A 17,422-nucleotide genomic window follows, 5' to 3' on the forward strand; every position below is an offset into this window, starting at 1 on the left:
GAATCAAGAATATTCTATGATTTAGAGGGTGGAGAGCTCAGGGATGTTGGCACGGGATTCAATGGCAGAGCAGACAAAGGATGTCTGTTTCCTCACAATGGAAACCTTGTTGGCATTTTCTTAGTGCCTTGGAGAAAAAATTAAGGATTGAACACTTTGCCGTCCCTCATCTCAAGTGGAAATCATTTGGATTCTCGAATGCGTCCAAAGCAAATTAGCAGCTGATTTATTTCCTTTATATGGTGGAATTTAAATGCGTCTCTGGCCTTTAAATGTTTTTTCACAGCATGTTTATCTTTTAATAGTAATAAGCACATGGGTTTTGAAATTAAAGACAAGATTGTAGTGTTTATTTTTCTTTACATGTATCCTACAAAAGGAAGCAGGATTCTCAATGAGCTTTGATTAATTCAATTAATAAATTGTTTTGAGTTGTGCCGGTTAGGTAGGACAGAATGGTCCGTGTCTTGAAGGATTTGAGGCAAAAAAAAAAAATGTCCGCTATAAAAATCTTAATATTCATACGATGCCAACTCCTCGAGGCAGCATTATCAATTACAGTTCAACACTGGCAATGAAACGTAAATTCTGAAAACTTAGAGATATTCCCTCATCCTTTTAAAAATAAGCTAGTGTAGAAAAAAAACTATTTGTGTACGGAGGGTTGTTGAGTTATGATAGCAATATTTCAGGTTTGAAATGCGACACAACGAACAAGAAGGCACGCTCATTAACTGCCATATGTTCTGTTTTTCATTTGATTAGTTATATTCATAGGCTGGAAATGATTTTCACACAATTGTTAATTGTAATTAAGAGTTTATATTGTGTTATCATCGTGTACAGGATGTTCCTAACCTATCCTAACCCTATACAGTATGTTGTACATACTGTATTGGTACGGCTTGTCAGTTACCAGCTGGGTTTCGCTTCATATCCAGAATTGGATTAATATTTGTTCTGAAAATATCTGATATATACAGTAGATGGCATTTTATGATTGCCCGTTAGATCGGCGATGTAACTTTGTGAATTTCCTGTGGCAGGAAGGAAAACTACCGGTAGTTGTCAACAGTCAGTCACTCACGACACGTAGTTGCATCCTGTGTGACAGTTCATTCACATTTAGCCATCTTGCTCGGTGTGCGGCAGGTCTATGTGATCCGAAAAGTTTTGAAAGATAGTTCTGAATGTTTAAGTGTTGGAATTAGGTACTTTACCATACATTCTAATCCACTGGCATCATCTTCAAATTAAATGTAGAAAAGGTACATTTGTTGCTTTACCATTTTAATTTATCAGCTGTTGAGCAAATGAGAGGACACACACAAAAACACGTGCACAACACACACCTCTGTGCCAGCTGTATAAGCCAAAGTCTGCCCGACAGTCAGGGGGTCGTCTTTGAAAAAGTTTCACCAGGGAAGCTGCGGAGGATTTACGAAGTCATCCTGCCACCTCTGCACATGATGTGACAGATCAGTGTTAATCAGTCTTTTAACAGCTGTAAGTGATAAATGTGCGAGTGGCGTCAAGGCCCATGAAATAACAATCAACGTTTGATTCATTAGGGAGCCGTGAGGTCGCTGTGCAGCGTTTGCTTTCACAGTCATTTTCATGCTCCCCTGAACTTCTTAATGAATATTAAGTAGCTGTGATATTGTGGAGTTTTGCAATGTCTACCAGTTGACAAATGGGATGAGTTTCTTCTTTATAAAGTTTGTTTTTTAAAGCTTGTTATCAATTAGGCTTAAGATTGATTATTTTTCATGTATTTTCACCCAATAGTTTAACACCATTCATATATTTTTTTCACTTTTCATAAATTAGTGGAAAATGTGAGATGAAAATATATGAATAACAGGATGAACGTGTCATAGAAACAATGAGTCGCAGCCCTGGAACAATGAGGCTCTGCAATTTAGCAACACAGAATGTAGTACAGTAATTTCCGGCCTATAAGCCATGACTTTCAACCCTGCGGCTTATGCGGTGATGCGGCTAATTTGTGCATTTTTTCTAACGGCTGCAAGGGGGCACTTGCGGAGCGGAAAATGTAAGAGTGAGACCGGTGGAATATATGTGCCAAGGAAGTGACTTTTAACCAGCTCTGTTCATGCTACTGTATTGTTGCTGTGTTAAGATAAGATAAGGTATTAAAACTTTGAAAACTCTTTCTGTGTCTGTGTCAGTCTTTCTTTGTAAAGATCTCGTGTTTCAATGTGGGCACTTGTGGCTTTTACACAGGTGCGGTTTATGTAGGTACCAAATGGTATTTCCTTTACAAATGTACTGGGTGAGGCTCATAATCAGATGCGCTCTGTAGGCCGGAAATTACAGTAATAGTAATCCTGTGCAATTTTGAGTCTCTTTCTTCTCAATCCTCCTATATTGCAGTTTTTTTTTTAAATCACGTTACTCTTGAAAATTGATTTTTTTTATACTATTTGTACAGTGTATTTTTGTTATCTATTAGTGTTGCTCAATACAATATATTATGTGTTTAGGCCTGGCACCATGTTACTTTTATTCCTTTCCAGCCACATTTGCCACATTTCGCCACTCATCATCAGACTGGGAATATGACTGCGGTAAGCAAAAAGAACACTATATGTACCGTTGTGGTCACATTATACCATCCTTGTTACAGTAAAAGAAAAAAAAAACCACAGATTAATGTCACTTGTCTTTTGTAGGTAAGGAATGTTGTGTGTCAACATGCTTTTTGCATGCCTGATCACAGTTTGTGTATCTCAGACACGGGGCAATCATCAAACCAGATGTGATCTGAAATGTGGAAGGCGTTGAGATATTTTAACATTCCTAAACCTTTAATGAGTTTCAACAAATTACTCCAAGCATCAAGCGTCAACCTGACCATCTACCAGTCAAAAGTTGTCTGCAGGCGTGATTAAAATCTTCAACCTCGCTTCCATCATGAGTGTTGTTTGACCCTATCAGTTTGGGCTTTTGTGCCAAAGGCAAATCCATTATGCAAGTTTGTGTGATTACCTTTCAACCGCTATCTCGTCTTCTGTGTAGCGAGGCCCAAAAAAATGTTCACAGATGGAAGATGACTAATGGTCCAGATGGCTGTAGAAATGAATCGTTTTCAAGAGAAAACATCTGACAATTATGGTCTCCTACTCTTACAAAAGCAAACATATGGAGACTGTTTACATTTTAACAATAGCGAGAAGGGAGATTTAAATATCATTATTATTTTCCTAGGTGTGCATATTGTACAAAAGTGTGGCCTCCTTAAAAAGCTCTTTGCTTTTTATCCCTGTCATAAGTAGGATGCGGCAATAGACCACATTTTTTATTCATCTAGCTCACATAATGTAATGTTATGCGGCATGCCTACATCTGTTTAAAAACATTTTAAAAATGTGATCAATAAGTATTTTATGGCGGCACGGTGGCTCAACTGGAAAGCGTTGGCCTCACAGTTCTGAGGTCCCGGGTTCACTCTCGTACCTGCCTGCGTGGAGTTTGCATGTTCTCCCCATGCCTGGGTGGGTTTTCTCTGGGCACTCCGGTTTCCTCCCAGATCCCAAAAAACATGCCACTTTAATTGGACACTCTAAATCAATGATTCCCAAACAGTGTGCTGGGGTACATTAGTGTGCCCTGAGCGCTCTTCAGGTGTGCCGTGGGAAGTTATCCAATTTCTTGTAATTGCTAAAAAAAAAAACCATTTATTACAAGAAATAATGTATCTTTGTTCATCTATTTATGCCAGTGAGGCACAATGACAGAACAAAAAAAATCTTCTTCTATTAGATGGCAGGAAGTAATTAATCGATCCATTTTTGGTGACATTTACTTTTGTCGGTGTGCCGTGGGATTTTTCAATTGTAAAATATGTGCCTTGGCTGTATAAAGGGTGGAAATCACTACTCTAAATTGCCCCTCGGTGTGATTGTGAGTGCGGCTTTTTGTCTTCATGTGCCCTGCGACTGTGCCCTGCGATTGGCTGGCTAACAGATGGATGAATATTTTATGTATTTATGTTAAAAAAAAAAAAACGGGTCACTGGCCAAATCCTCGGTTATACCTGTTGAATGGGATAATTACAAAATGATTTATTTTACAATGAATCTTACTGGGAGGCATCTTGAATAGTGTAATGAGCTTTTTTTAAAACTATGTTGAAAAATTAGAACATCTATTGATTATTTGTCAGCATGTTGGTGCAGATGGAGATGTTCATACAATACCAATCAGGAGTTTTCCATGATGTCTGTCGTTTAATCACAACAGGAATCAAATTAAATTGCAATTATGTCGCAATTCCTGAATGGTGACATAATTCGTCTGAGGCAAAATGACTTTGCAGATAGTGTATCTGAAATGACACTTGTGAATAGGAAGGATGGAGTTGCATGTGTTTGTTCTTTTCGAATAGCAAAACTGAATTACAGATATATATTTACAAAGCATCCAGCGTCGCTCTGCAATGGGAAAGGTGATTGCCACATCTATCGGTATTTTGGCTGCAGTCAGATGTCAGAATCAGATCAGATTTTTATCCACATTTCAAAGAAATCAGTTTTTCCTCCCCTTTTTACAATTCTGCCAAAAATCACAATAGTCACTTGAGCCTTGTAGTGTCCATCCAAAGAAAGGTATCCATGGCTTCAATATAAATATCTCCTGGAGCGATTACCAGAGTGACGCACCGTACTTCACATTCTGCTAACATGACCCCGAGAGGGATGAACCCTAAAGATAGGACGACAGATTTATTGCCCCCCAAATGCTCCTTATTTGCAACCATTGTTTAATCTCAAAATTCTCACCACATGAAGGCTTTTTTTTCTTTATTTTGGAGCACTACTTTATTGAACCCTGAAGAATGCCTGCCTGTTCAATGTGTTGCGCCATTGCGAAGGACCAGTCAAAAGAGCCATCTCAATGCCCGGAGTAACTTTAATCTTGGAACCAGATGTGGAGAATGCTTATCTTTTAAACAGGTTAGGCTTTACTTAACAACAGAAGTCTGTAAAGTTTACTTTCATTGTTTTTTATTGCGAGCATACTCCAAAGATGCAAGACCGCCACACAAAAATGATACATAAAAAAAAAACGTCTTCCATTTTATCGAGCTACCGTCCAGTTCCCACTACACCATTGGCTTGAGTTGTGATTCCCAAGTGGTGTTTTTTTTTTTTCTCCCCTTTTCTCCCCCCCCCTGCTCCCGGCAAGTGTTCCTGTGTTGTGGTGGGAGGGTCGATGTGGGCCAGTGTTGCTGTTTATTTCCATTCCGTCATGTGAGTGAATCTGATTACAGGTCGTTAAGTCAATATTTAGCTTCTGCGGACAGCATCATCTTGGCCCAGTTTATTTATTCTGCAACCCGGCACACATCTGCTGCCAGTGTCGTGCGCGGTAGCCGAAGTGTGCCGCTAGCAGGAAGCAAAGCAAACAATCAGCGTGCTATCTTGCTTGAGTAACTCTAGTGGGCGTACTGGGAAGCCGAGATGTGCAGCTAGAGGTCAGACTGAGGATGCTTGTAATGGTTTTACTAAGAATGTATTTTTGGAGAAGAATTTGTGGACTTCATGCCAATTACGTCTTTTATTACCATTATGATGAAAATGAAGGCTAAAAATGTGAATCGGCAACAAATGTTCCTTATACGTTAACTCATTAGCTGCCAGGCATTTTAGAAAACGTGTTCTGTAATAATACAAACACAAAACCCACCAAAAGAGAGAGTAGACTCTTTTTTTTTTTCTTTCACCAAAAATGGACCAGAAATGTAAAGTTTAACACCCAGCATCACTTTTCCTGCCCTCACATTGAAAGAAAAGTATCATTTGACATCTGATTGGTGGATTGTGAGATGCTGTGTCACTGTGTGAAGATGAACACAATTGCAGCTATGTTATGCTTCCCCGTATTCCGTATATGTGTATGCCATGTATGTTTTTTTGGCTCTAATGCAGCAATTATGTGGAATCTCTTTATATATAAAAAAAAGGCAATAGATTCATCTTGTTTCATGTGACATGTACTATATGTAGTGTATTGGAAATGCTGAATTCATAATAAAAAAAAAATTGGACGCAGAACAGGGATCACAATTTATATTTTTGTGGTCAGGTTTCAATTAAGTGAGCCTGAGAGCTCCTTCTTCAGTTATGATACAGTTATGACGCATATTTTCACAGATTCAATGCCATTCAACAAAGAGTCAACTATGGAAGTAAATATGTGCCACGAGGATTTGAATTAAAAATACCACTGAAATACGCTTTCTTAGTATGTGACGTCACATGACACAGAAAGCGAAACTGGATTGGCTGGGTGTTGGGTTCTGACCTGAAGTAACCCTGCCTTCTTAACACTGAATTTAGACAGTGAATTTCAGACAGCGAATTGTAGCCAGTTGAATCTCAGGAGACTGAAATTACTGAGTTTGAATTTTAAAGGTTGAATTTTCTTTATATGGCGAATTTAACATTGAAAACTTAAACTGAAATACAGCAATTGAAAATGTGATCACTTTGAAATAACAATGTGAATTTTACAGCGTAAAATTTTCATTGGCATTTTTAAATCAAGTCCTGGTGGCACATATTTACTTCCATAGTCAACAGTTTAATTTTACCTGTCATCTTAGAGATTTAAATGTTTAGTTGAGCAACGGTAATGGGACTCTAACAGAAAAGCTTGATTGCATGAACACACCTCGCTTTCTGAGACAGCTGCGACGTGCCTGGCACGAATGTCGGCTGTTGACAAATACGGCGTGTATCCGTCGACATATGAAGGCTTCTATGTAGTGTTTTCTGACGGTTATTTTCCTGAAAATCCCCAACAAAACCTGGCATTGTTGAATGAAAATGGGCTTCCGTTCGCAAACATTTTCTTTGACGCCAGAAAGAGCGTGGTCTCTATTATGTTCATCGGGCATAAATGAACTAAGTTCACGTTGCGTTTCCAGAAAACATGAAGTAGCTCATGAACCTTCGTTAATTGAACTCGTTCAGGTTCAACGCTGCTTGTGCCTTTGTTATATTTGCATGTGACCATGCTGCGGTCTCATTTTTAGTCAAAGATCTCTACATGCATGAAGTACTGCTGGTAGCCAGCCACGCCAACCACGATGATTTCAGCGAGGTGTCAGTGTTCATGCCAAAACTGTTTATTGGTGACTAATCGACTACAGGCAAAAATCACCTATGTGACATATCGACAAGAAATTTCAACATCTAATACACAATATCCCCAAGATTTAGAGGATGCACAGTATAATACATTGTAGTATTCTAGTATGTCTTCTACGTAATGAACAAACAAACCAATAAAAGCATAACTTCTTCAGTAGAGGTGAAAATGTTGACATTTTGGAGTACACACTTGTTCACGAGTAGAACACATTTCTTAAACTTTGAGCATAACACTAGCTAGGTCGGCGCAAAAGTGTCAATATAATAACTGCATGTCATGCATTTTTGCGTTTGATTTCCCTCGTGTGAGGATCTGCCGCTCGGGGTGGGGGGTGGGGTGCTGCCACTTTATTGGCCGCCAAGAGGATCACTCGGTTGAGGCCTCTTTTCTTCCAGCCCTCGGGCATGGAGGATTTGATATTTATTAAAAATAGAGATCAATGTATTTCCTGCAGTTCTGACTCCATAACCTGGGGTTATATCAGTGAGGCAGACCACACACAGTGTCTGGTTCTGAAACACCTCCGCTGCATGTTTACCTGACCTACTATTTGAATTTTGCTGCCCAAGATGTGCGCATTCAGGACTTCGTTACACTTTCCCATGCAGCATTGATCTTTAAGTGTTCTTGCTTTTTGTCGCAACCCATTTCAACCCTGTGCCTACATATTTGCATTTAATCTATTTAGCTTAGGTCCAACACTAAATGGCTTGAAGCACATTGTGTTCCATATGATCCTGGAGATCCGCCCTACATAAGGGATCTATATACTGCTTTTTTAAGCATGCATACATATGTTAGACGGAAGAAAAAGAACAACTGCCAGCAACCCTCCCCCCTTGAAATTCACTTTCGTCTGCAAAACATCTGGAATTCATTGGGAGGAGGACGAGAAGGGGGAGGAGGTTTGTGTGTGTGTGTGTGGGGGGTGGGGGGGGAAGGAATTAACTCCAAAAAGAGTCTGTAGATTTGGCCATAGCTTTGACTTTGGGTCCACTCGAAAGGATTGGCTCGTCTTGCGAAAAGAAACCTTCTGATTTGATGTCTTCAAAAGACTTTTGAGTGCCTTTTGTTGTGACAGGGTTGGGACAAACTCACTTTTGTTCAACTCAGTGTCCCAATGTATTATAAACCTTTATCGACGTATGATGAAGCAACAAAAAAAGAAAAAAGAAAACACATTTGGACTGATTTGATCCACCTGCAATATGCTCACAGGATGACTTCATGGAAGGCTTGTACCTTGTGATTGTGCTGACTACTTTGAAGCATCTGTAAACATCTGTCATTACATTTTCATTTAAAGTATGTACGATTACGGCTTGATGATATGGCCTAAAATTGCTATGGTGGAATATATTGAATGACGTTTAGTGACTTAGAGGAGCAGCGCTCGTGTTTAGGCACGCTAGCTAGCCAGCAGCAGGTCGTAGCTGGTACCGAGCGAGTTAGGTTGGTATTCAGGAAGTATTTCCTGACCAGCCGAGAAAGCACGGTGGACGTACAACTGGAAGCACCTACAGCTACATGGTTAGACGATAACATCATCAGTAAGCATTATCGTGATTGCTTGACTAAGTTCAAATCTAGATTTTAGGTCAAATTTATGCCATGTAGGGCTGGGATTTGAACCCTGCAGCTCACTGCCACTGTTAACCAGTAGTGCCTCCCCTGTGCTTCCCTATATGAGTTTATTCCCGTTTTACTTGCCTCATAGGGTAATATGCAAGGTATAAATTAAACATAAATCCCTGGTATACTACATGCGCAACCGAAGAAAAGGGTACTAGCCTCATATTTTCGAGAAGCAAATCTTAGTCATGCTGTGTAGTGTGTATTTTACTGCCAAAATATGAGACGACTATAATTCGTAAAGTGCTTGTTAAAAGAAATAAAAGGTGTAGCAGTGCCTAAAGCAAATAGTTGTGCAGTAATCCCGAGGTTCATACTGCACGGTGGCCTCTGTGACGAGAGGCCCGCCTGAAACATTAATTATAACCTGCTGTGATCGTCTTTGCAACGTGCATGTGCAAAGACAATACCCCCATTGTCTTTCACTTTATAATATTTTAAAACTCAAATCTGTGTTGTAATAATGTGCCTTTTTGTCTGTAATTATTACTTAGTTGGCAACATTAAAACCTTTCTCTTCCATTTTCCAACCACTTGAAAAAAGCTCTTTAACGACGTACCCCTCCAAAATGATTGAATGTTATGAACTATCATTTCATTATCATATTGAGAATAATTTGTCCTTCTTTAGACTGCACATTATTTTTTTCTCAAGTGCTTTAAACTCAATCAACAATCAATTCCATTCAGTTCACAGATTTTTTAAAATCAGTTAATCAATGAAATTACAGTGTTAACGTATTCATTTGTTTCTGCATAATCATTAAAAATTGAGCTCTGGGTGTTCAGTGAAAAAATTGTATATGACCTGATAGACACAACATAATCGGGCTGAACAATGCAGAAAATAGTTGCCGCGTGCAGATATAATTCCTGGAAAATGGATTTAAATTTTATTCAGCACGTCCAGGAAGAGAAACCCTTGAAATTTGTTTTTGTCTCCAGAAGAAGTTTTACAACTTTAGTGAAGCATCTGAGTGCTCTCCAGTAGCCAGTAGGGTGAAACGCTTTGGATTATCAACTAAACCGTATAACAAAGCTGATAGCTGCGTAAATAAACTCCTACTTGTTCTATCTATCGACTACATATTTTTGGCAGCGGAAACGAAAATAAACACCTCATCGACGGCAGTTTCTGTGGATTTCTAATTTATCCATCCATAAATGTTTGGTCCAGCTCAAAAATAGTAAACACGAAGCAATTTTCCTCTGGTTGTCTGCCAAGGTCTATTTCCTGTACTTAAGATTTTTGTTGAACATTAGGCCTCATTTTCATGCTGCAAATGGCAAAGATCGGTGGCCCAGTTTTAATCATCTCAACCTCTCATGCCTCAGACGTCCGACCAGATGTGTGTTCCCCTTTGCAAATTATTATCCGTTCCTAGTACAGGTTCTCTCCTAAATGCTTCCAGCTCGGCTTTGGCAGTACACAGGGGAGGCATTCCAATCCTGCAACATCATATTTTCCCTTCAGTTTAGCTATCGCAAATAATTACTTATCTCCAAGAAACTCAACTTTGAAATGTTGTGCATCCATTCAGTGGGCTCTTTTTTTATTGACCAGCACAAATCCGACACGACGATGGGCTTAATCCTGCGAGGGGACGGGCTACACCAACTTGTCGTAATCTTGCAGAAGCGGGTAAGTTTGCATATTTAAGAAAAGGGACTGTCTGTGTTTCAACAACTATTTTACCCCCCGCTGTCAAAATCAATCGGTCGTCTACCCGACCTGGGTACAATAACATCGCTAAGTCATTTTCTATAGCAAGTAATGTACTGTAGTCATGAATCACAGTTGCTTGAATCCTGTCCGAGTTCACACCTTCTTTAAAGGCCGGGAAGGATGCCGACAAATGCACAGCTAAGACAATATTTACATTTAAAGAAGACTCTAGTATGGCGGTTGTTTCTCTCTAGCTGGAACTGACGTCGCTCGAAGGAGGTCGGTCCCCCCCCCAAATGAGAACAAACAATGAACTGGAGCAGGAGCCAACCTGCTGCTAATGTCCACGTGTAAACACAGCTTTTCTGTGGTCGCATTTACGTAACAATTGTCATCACACGCAGGAATACCCAGAAATGTTTACATTTGCTATGATGAAGCCAACTTTAAAAGCAAGACAGTTTGTAACTGAAGGCAGATGAACGGGGGTCATTTTGGGCCTTTGTTTAGAGGACAATGGCATCTTGGAGCGTGGAAACAAACCAAAAACTACCCATTAAAGCTTTACTGTGTGAACTATTCATAATTGCATTTCCAAATGACAGCATAGCATTACTGTTTCCACACAAGTACTGTCGTTATTTTTCACGCGGTGATGAAAGTGATGTGGACAAAACTAGCATGTTAAATTGGAGTCAGCGTGCACCTGCTACCATTTATACTGCCTCTAATTAACCCTAAATAAAGCTGTTCTAGTAGGCTTTTTTTTCCTCTCGTTATTAGAAGCCCAACATTTTGATGCTAACACTGAGTGACACAGTTATTATGGTTCAGCATTAATCTTTCCGGTGGAACAGATGGCTGACTGGTTAGCACATCTGTCTCACAGTTCTGAGGTGTGGGGTTCAAATCCCGGCCCCACCTTTGTGGCGTTTGCATGTTCTCGCTGTGCCTGCATGGGTTTTCTCCAGGCACTCCGGTTTCCTCCCACATCCCCAAAAAAAGCCATGGTCGGTTAATTGAAGATTAAATTGACTGTAGATGTGAGTGTGAATGGTTGTTTGTATGTACTTTGCGATCGGCTGGTGACCAGTTCAGGGTGTCAGACTGTCACTTTGCCTCTACCCCGAAGATAGCTGGGATAGACTCCAGTACGTCTGCGACCTTAGTGAGGATAAGCGGCTTGCGGGTAAGCATGTAGAGTTTCCTCGAAGAGTGCTATGGACAAGTCCTGGCCTGGCAAGAATAATATTGAGTTATTTTGGGGACTTTTGTAGAGTTCGCAGAACCTTGAGTTTTGCCTTTGCTGGTATATGAAAGACTTCAAAAATTAATTAAGTTTTTCAATACCCTAAATTATACTGCTGGAACAAAATTGTTGTGTATTCCAATTCAAATCACTGGATGACATATCTTGACCTACTTTACGTCCATACAAATTACATGACGTGATGAGTTTTTTCCATGATGTACTAGCAGAAACAGAGAGGGTGTGGGACAGACAGACAGAGAGGCAGACCGAAAGAAAGACAGGGAGATCGAGCGATACCATCGCTTTAATGGCTGAGTTTTGTTTAATCAAAAATAACCTTGGCAGCCCAGTGAAGACTGTCTGTCTTCAAACACAAGGTTGCACGAGCGTGTCCTTGCCAAAGCATCCCATCCCCGGGTCTTTTGGTCCAAGGCGTAAATGAAGAACACCCACGCTGACAAGAGTGGAGTTAATGCAGACAAGGAGGACATAGTAAACCACGATAAACAGAGCAGACCACCCTTCACTGCTCACTGTTTGCAAACGAGTCTTGCACAGCATCTCTGTGACTCTTCCAACTGAACTGTGTTTGGACTTTGCAGGTGGATTTATGAGGATAACACTGCAACAACCTCTGCGTTCTAATTACTGGTATGATAACCATAGAAATCTGAATGCCAAATCCGCCTACAGTAAGTTCTAAGAAGTCTACGCATCCTTTTTCCAATGCACTGTGGCATGTAATTTGTACAACGCAATAGTTTTGTTCACCTTTGAGAGTGTAAGTGTGCACACCCGCTGCAAATGAGTGTGTGGCTGTGTTCAGAATTAACTGATTGATTATTCATTAATTACTCATTAATTAATTAGTAATTCATTATCAATTACTGTTAATTACCTACTACTGACGCCCATTTAAACTCATATTAAACAGGAGTCAGAACACAGCTGCTGCCATTTAAGTAATAAAGTTCAGATGTTCTAGTAGGCTTTTGTTGCCATTTTTTTTCTTGTAGAAGCCTAAACCAGCCCTAATCACTTTACACTAATGGTGCCAAACTTTTGTTTGTTTGGTTTGTTTTATTGGCAATTGTGTACACACAGTAATGAGTCGCTGATGATCCAATTAAGTTAATTACCCAGTTATAACTGTCCTTGGAGGGAAACCATACCTTTTGATTTTTGTCTATGATAAGAACGAGTCTGACACCCCTGCTTTGACGCACCATGAGCGATATACTCTAATATGTGAGCAATTTTAGTGAGGATGAGCATGAAAGTGTATTTCTCGGGAGGGGGGGGGGGGGTTTCACCCTGGCAGCAACAGAACCCCCGTCCCAACAGAATTACAATCAAAAAATAAAGTAGATATGTTTGACACATTTTTGTTCACGTTCAGGCCTTGGCGGAGGTCTGCATACCAAGTGTTAAACAGTTTGCTTTCTTAGTATTCCTCAACATGATTTATCATTTAGTTGCTCATCCGCCTGGAATGATTTTTTGTTCTGAAGCCAAGCAATAATATCCATATTAAATGTCAAACATGACTTTCTGTGAGTGGGAAAAGATACTGTATACACCGTGTATAAATCCACGCTGGGTCTGGAAGTCAATTTTGCACCACGTCGAGGTGGTGATGTCCTCCAATGCTTTTTATTTATCCAACCTCTTCTGACCGACCCGTTTCTTCCTCACTTTCGACATTTGCAAAGGCACCAAAAGAGGCCAGGACCACCCGAATCCTCACTCCCCCTCACAGGTGGGACTTTGGATTTGGAGCTCAAGTATTAAGTGATTGTTGTGTCTTGAAACAAGGCTGTCTAACACGCTAGCATGTCAAATAATGCCGTGAAGAGGTGGGAAAATAGCCAACAACGTAGCCGTGCCACAGGTCTCAAGGCAACATTGGAGCGGTCGCCGCTCGCTGTTTGATGCTTACGAGCTGGCCCTTTAAACAGTGCTAATAAAACATCTCCTGCTGGGGGTGGGGGGCTCTTCATAGAGATTTTTTGCTTCCCTCTGCACACATTACACATTTTTCCTTCTCTCCCCCATGGCCATTCAAACGGGCCCTCATTCAGGCATTATGTTTTTAACTATAATTAGTGTGATAAAAATGGCAACAGTCTCCACATTAGCGCTGCTGTAACTAATGCCCAGGCTTAGCTAGGTGCTTGGCACTGCTCTTTTTAGATGAGTTAGGTAACTGTTATCAATTAAAAACACACTCATCCTAGTGAACAGGCGGTACAGTGACGCCTTGAGATAGAAGCTCGATTTGTTGAATGACCATGCTCGTAACTCAAAGCACCCATATTTCAAATCATCTCGTCTTGTAAAATGAATGGAAATTAATCTGATCCACATGATGTTAAATGTCTGTAATGTGATTTGAATATGTTCATCCCACTTTATAATATCCTTTATAAAAATAAACTAACCGTGGCACAGCTGGAAAGCTTTGGCCTCACAGGTCTGAGGACCCGGGTTCAATCCCAGCCCTCCCTGTGTGGAGTTTGCATGTTCTCCCTGTGCCTGCGTGGGCTTTCTCCGGGGACTCTGATTTCCTCCCTCATTCCAAAAACATACAATATTAATTGGACACTCTAAATTGCCCCTACGTGTGATTGTGAGCGTGGCTGTTTGTCTCCATGAGCCCTGCGATTGGCTGGCAACCAGTTCAGGGTGTACACCGCCTCCTGCCCGTTGACAGCTGGATTAGCCTCCAGCACTCCCGTGACCCGTATGAGGATAAGCAGCTCAGAAAATGGATGGATGGATGGATAAATAGAGTGTAAAAAATGAAAGAGTTTATGCATCATGCTGGTGGTGAAGACAAAGGAGGGTGTCACTCAACTACTATCTATGTGACTCATTTTTCAGGATGAACAAAATATTTCTGTGATTGTTATATTGTCCGTCTACATGTGTTGCTTTAATGTTAGTGTTCAAATATCTGTTCCTCAAAGCGTTATATCACCACTGCATAGATCCTATTCCTTAGCCCTTCTATGGAGTTTCCAATTATGTTTCAGCAGTGGCATATGTGGCTGTTGTAAATAATTCTGTTTTACAGTGTGTTTAGTTTCACATAAACTTGAACTGGCGGTGGCATTACAGCTAGAATCCTATTTTTAGAAGATTGGTTCACAATACCAAACTCCCGCTCATGACTTGAGCTGAGTTGAGTTCACTGTCAACATTTTGCGCTCATAACTCAAATTTGGCTCACGAGTCAAAGCAAAAAAAATCAACAGAACGACAGCTTCTATCTATCTATCTATCTATCTATCTATCTATCTATCTATCTATCTATCTATCTATCTATCTATCTATCTATCTATCTATCTATCTATCTATCTATCTATCTATCTGTCTATCTGTCTGTCTGTCTGTCTGTCTGTCTGTCTGTCTGTCTGTCTGTCTGTCTGTCTGTCTGTCTGTCTGTCTGTCTGTCTGTCTGTATAAAAAAAACACAACTAGGTATGGATGTGATCTGTACCTGAAGCATCTCTGTACTCTCAATTTTAATCAGATTGCGCAACCGTGTGACTTTATTGAAATTGAAATGTTATCTTAATAATGGGGTGCAAATAATGCTGGGGTTTAGCATGACGATCAACCTTCTGGCTGCTTTTCTCCCCTCTGAAAAAAATTTGGTTTTGGTGGAGTCAGGGTTATTTTTATTTTTCCCAGCGCTGTCACGCAAGATAAACATGAGAAAGCTACAAGGAATCTCAGAGACTTTGGCAAAGGGCTGATGACATTCCAGTGAGCTTCTGGGGCCTCAGCCTCATGGGGCGCATCTCCTCCTTTCTCACTGGGACTTTTACCATCCATTATTAAGACCGGCAGAGTCTTACAAGAACTTCACTGCTCGTAATTGTGGAAATTGCACTTTAGAAAGTTTTTATATTTATGAACCCACGGAGGTTAAACGCATTTTGCTCGCTGGCCGACCGCCGATTCCTCTGACTTCAGGATAAAGATGATAGAAAGATAAATTATCTGTTACGGGCTCAAAGTTATGCCATCGACAAACATTTTAAAATTCCTAACTTCACTACGGATTTTAAATTTTGTTAACCACTGCATAAGACAGCTTAACAAAAAATATGATTTCAATCACTAGTGCTACATGAAATAAATGACTCTCAGTGTACCATCCATCATCATGAATTTAGAATGCAGTCATATAGTAGGCCTGCATGTTTGTATAAAAATAAAAAGAGACATTCCCAAAAAATATATATTATTGTAGGCCATAGTATTATGAAGCACAGTTTAAACATTAATACTGTACTTAATTTTCGGAAAATATCAAAAGCTGTACTTAACTTGTGAGTCATATAAAATTTCTTGCACATATGAAAACACAAAAATAAATATTGTACTTACATTTCAATGAAACAAATCTTTTCCGTGGGAAAGTCTATTTAGCCTAACGCTAACAAACAATGTAAAATGACATAAACGGTCTGATGAGTAGCATCGGTTTCCTGATATGGGTTTAAGGAGTACATTTTTTTAACACAAACGGTGGGGCAACACCTGTACACAGATCATACAACAATACTCATGGGGATAGATTCTTAATAATGTTATTCCATCTTACTGACCCAGTTGTGTAACTGTTCTTTGTGTATGTCTCAGTTTTATATTGCCCACACACCAGAAGTAGCAGGAGAATATTCATTTAATCTAAGCAAAAACCATGACTAAAAGAGGTTTATTTCTTTACAGTCTATTTAATTACACTATGTTTTTTATGAATTACAATATTATTAAGAATGTTTTTCTTATTCAAGAGCACATTACAGAAATATTTGTTGTTTTTAGGGAGTTTGGGGGAGTGTGTAACAAATTACAGTAATGCCCATGTCTTTCATTTCAATCATTCCACATTCCAAAAACATGAACGTTGGGTTCAATGAAGACTAAATTGCCCATAAGTGTGAATGTGAGGGTGAATGATTATTTCTACGTACCCTAAACATCCCCTGTATGTAGTATGTTTTGCAATTTAAAAGAATTGCAGCTTTCCAAACATTTCACCTACTTTTGTTACTCCCCAATATATATGTAAATATGTTGAAGAATTTCCAGTCATCACAGTTTGATTTCCCCTCCTCGTCCTTCTCACATTGACCCAGCAATCCTTCATTTCATGCAATGTTGTTAGTGAAGCTAATTTCCTGGTGTCACCAGACGGTGTTCTCGGTGGTTACAGGCTAAAAGCCGCAAGGGGGGCGCCGGAGCGGTCCTAATATTAGGTTTCCATTAGTTAGGATGTCAAAGCGCTTGAGTCATTTCAAACCTGTTGTCTTTGGACTAGAATCGGGATTCCGACCCCCCGAGCTGCATAATCAGCTGGCGCCTCGAGCCACGTGAAATGCAGCCTTTCTTTGTAGAAGACAGACCCATAAATATAATATGAGGAATTGCGCTCAAGTGGCATAAATCCCCATTATTAGGAATGTTAGCATTGTGCAGGAAGGCAGAAAGCGATTTTGTAGTGACAAGAAAGAGAAGGCTCTCCAACAACTTGGAAACAGAAGGCGTTGCTATTTGGTTTATAATATAGTCTATCTGGGTACTTCCTAATGGCTATCAAGTTGCTGTGCACTCCGAAACCTCCATCTGGTGCAATGGACTTCTCACCATCTTGTCTCCAAGCTGCAGCTGCATTC

At 40.0% G+C, this 17,422-nt stretch overlaps 1 protein-coding gene across 11 annotated transcripts in view; it reads left to right on the plus strand.

The window, feature by feature from the left end:
* Positions 1-17,422, plus strand: part of gas1a (growth arrest-specific 1a) — a 97,894-nt gene that overhangs the window by 12,397 nt on the left and 68,075 nt on the right. The window contains exon 3 of one of the 11 annotated variants that reach the window (XR_009794466.1): positions 2,541-2,559. The exons of the other annotated variants lie outside the window; for them this stretch is intronic. The gene's annotated coding sequence lies outside the window, so the exon portion shown is untranslated. Of the gene's footprint in view, positions 1-2,540; positions 2,560-17,422 lie in introns of those variants that run through there. 11 annotated transcript variants of the gene reach the window in all.

The sequence above is a fragment of the Syngnathoides biaculeatus genome, chromosome 4 (genome assembly GCF_019802595.1).
Source record: "Syngnathoides biaculeatus isolate LvHL_M chromosome 4, ASM1980259v1, whole genome shotgun sequence".
Taxonomy (NCBI): Eukaryota; Metazoa; Chordata; class Actinopteri; order Syngnathiformes; family Syngnathidae; genus Syngnathoides; species Syngnathoides biaculeatus.